Below are 3,369 nucleotides of genomic sequence, written 5' to 3'. Positions count from 1 at the left end.
CCGGGACCCGCCCTTGGGGGCGGAGCGGGAGCGGGGCGGGGCTCCGGATCACCCCAGGGCCCCTCGGACGCAGGCCCCGCCCTGCCCCGCCCCCGGCCCGGGGGCCGCAGCCCGCGCCGGAGGCTTGCACGCGCTGAGTCGCCGCTGCTCCGCGCCCCTGCTGGGCTGCTAGGGCTGCCAGGCTCGCGGGTGTCAGCCCGCACTGCCTTGCCGCTGTTAACCACGCATGCAATAATAATGATGGCAACAGACGACAACTCCAGGTTCTAGGCCTGGCTCAGAGTTTGTTGACTTGCAGACTGCTCTGTCTCCTTCCTCCACACAATCTTGGGTGGGATTAGGAGGGGAGGCTTCATTGGTAATCCCATTTTCGAGATAAGCAAACTGAGACTTGGCAAAGTCAATCAAGGTCACGGGGCTGGTGGGTGCCTGGCTTTGCCCCAGCGGAACAGCCCAAGCCGAAGAGAGCCCAGTGCCTTAGAGCCCTATACAGGAGGTGGGGAGTATGAAAATGAGACTACAGTAGTAGTAGCAATGATACTAGGAACCAGCTAGGGTTAACTGAGAAGTTGCTAGAGGCAGACCCTTCACAAATTATTAGGTTTGCTTCTGGGTCTGTAGGGACAGGGGCACTGTTACCAGGTCCCCAGAGGGATGAGGCTCCCCAGAGTGGGGGTAGGGGACTGTCATCACCGACACTGTTGCATTGAATCTACCCACCCCACCCAGTGAGGTCCGTACTGTCTACAACACCTATTTTACAGAGGAGGAAGCTCCATTTGACAGAGGAGGGATAAAGGTAAGCCCCTCAAATGGGTGGCCACACAGGGGGCTGAACCCCTGAGAGAGGCGAGTGGCCAGGCCAGCCTATGTCTTCTCTGTGTCCTCTGCATAGCTCATACCCAGAGCTTGGGGCTGTGAGACAATGGACTGAATTCCAGTGGGTCCCCCAGCCGGCTTCCGGGTGCTCCTGGGCTGGCCTGCCTCCCAGATGCCCGATCAGACCCCAAGTATGCCATCCCACAGTGCCTCGCTCCTGCTGGCCCAGCCCGCAGAGGCCAGCCCCATGGCATCTGGGTGGTGAGGACTACGGGCTGGGATTGCAGTGACGAGGCCCCAGGGTGTGCCACCTTCAGAGGCCTGTCTGGTAAAAGAGGCAAACACTTGAAAACCTTTCAAAGCTCTGTTTCTTCTAATCCTGTGGCCCCTAGGATAGTGGCTCCCTATTCCAAACTTCAATCTCCCCATCTGCCCAATGGGACTAATCCTTGCCACTCAGCATTCATCCTGGTCTCTGATGATGTCACATGGCTCTGGGGACCTAGTAGTGATGGAAAGAAAATTGCCCACCTCCCACAGGCTTCTAGGGACCTCAGGGCAGCTTCCTCTCATCCTGGGATTCCACATGAATGTGGCCTGGGTTTGTACCTACAGTTCCTTCTCATAACTCCCTTAGCCCTTGTTAGTAACATCATGTTGGGGCCCTTTAGGCCTCAGGAGCAGGTCTCAGAAAACAGAATCTCTCTCTCTGACCTTTTCCTGCCCTCCTTTCACCTGCTCCTTTTTCTCCCCAAGGCAGGAATCTTTCCCCACCTTTCTGTCTTGGAGCTGGCCACAAAGAAATTCTCTCACCTACCTTGTCTGATTGTAGGTAGGTCACAGGACCCCCATTGCAGAAGGAGTCCTGAGCCACAGGAGTGCTACACAGAGAGGCCAAGAGGAATCTGAACAGACGGGCCTTGCGGGGTTTCCCCACTCCATCTATTAGTATTAGAACATGCCCTTTTTGTCTAATCACATTTCTATACAGTTGTCTATGCTTCAATAGTGCCTATTAATGAAGTCTCAATAAAAGGCCCAAGAGGCTGGGCATGGTGGGTGATGTCTGTAATCCTAGCCCTCTGGGAGGTCAAGGCCAGAGGATTGCTTGAGATCAGGAGTTCAAGACCACCCTGAGCAAGAGCCCTGTCTCTATCAAAAATAGAAAAAATTAGCCGGGTGTGGTGGTGCCCAAGGACAGGGTTTGGAGAGTTTCTGGATAGCTGAATGTGTGGAGACTCACAGGAAGGTGAATAAGAACCCATCCACATGGCTGGGATAGGTGGCTCACGCCTATAATCCTAGCACTCTGAGAGGCCAAGGCAGGAGGATTGCTTGATTCAAGACCAGCCTGAGCAAGAGCAAGACCCCATTTCTACCAAAAATAGAAAATTGGCTGGGCACAGTGGTGCACACCTGTAGTCCCAGCTACTCGGGAGGCTGAGGCAGGAGGATCACTTTAGCCCAGGAGTTTGAGGTTGCAGTGAGCTGGGATGATGCCACGGCACTCTACCCAGGGCAACCAAGTGAGACTGTCTCAAAAAAAAAAAAAGAACTCATCCACTCATCCATGTGTGGGCAAGGTGGTACATACTCCAACTCCAGCTCCAGGGAGAGAGACGCTCCTGCCTCGGGAACCTTCCAGACTTTCCCTCTTCATCTGGTTCACTTGTAGCCTTTAAAATATCCTTAAAGTATTTCCCTGAGCTCTGTGAGCCTCTAGTAAATTAATCAAACACAAAGAGGGGGGCGTCGGAACCCTAACTTGAAGCCAGTTCGTCAGGAGTTCTGGAGAAAGGACAAGGCGGTCTTGTGGGTCTGATCTCTCAACCTGTGGTTGCTGAGGCCATCTCCAGGTAGACAGCATCAGAACTGAGCTGAACTGGCGGACACCCAGCTGCTGTCTACTGCAGAACTGCTTGCTTGGTGTGGGGGAGAAACCCCCACACGTTTGGTCACAGCAGTCTTGTGTTGGTTGATGTGGTACAAGAACCCAGGGAAGCACAGAGGGAAAACGCAGTGTGAGTTTTTCCACTTTCATGCAGCCCAGGTCACCCTAGTCTCCAGCCACATTGCAGGAGCTTTTGGTCTTCCCCAAGGTCACCTTCGGAACCAGAATCCTGGGCTGGCTGCAGGCGTGGCCAGCAAGCTGTTTGCCCATGCTCGTCCCCCCCCCCCCAGATTCCCAGGTCCTGGGTCTTCATTCAGACACACACCTCCTTGGTCACGTGGCACTTGGGAGGGAGCCCTTGGATCCTGCCTGGTTTCCAGCTGACATCTGGCTCCTTCCTGCCCTCACACCTGTCCTCTTTCAGCCTCCTGCTTCATCTCCCATGGCTGCCAGAGAAAACGTTGCTCCCCAGCTTAGCCCCCCATTGCTCTCCCTCTGCCCTTAGAATCAAATTCAGCTCCCTCACCTTCACCCACTCCAGCCACACTGGCCTTCGTGCTTTCCTTACAAACCCAAGCTCACTCCCACCTAGAGGTTTTGCAGATGCCACTCCCTGAGCCAGTAGAGCCCTTCTCCAGGCTCCTTGCATGGCCTGGACC

Source organism: Lemur catta, chromosome 18, assembly GCF_020740605.2.
Source record: "Lemur catta isolate mLemCat1 chromosome 18, mLemCat1.pri, whole genome shotgun sequence".
Lineage (NCBI taxonomy): Eukaryota > Metazoa > Chordata > Mammalia > Primates > Lemuridae > Lemur > Lemur catta.
The sequence above is the reverse complement of the archived record's forward strand: the minus strand, read 5'-3'. Positions refer to the sequence as shown.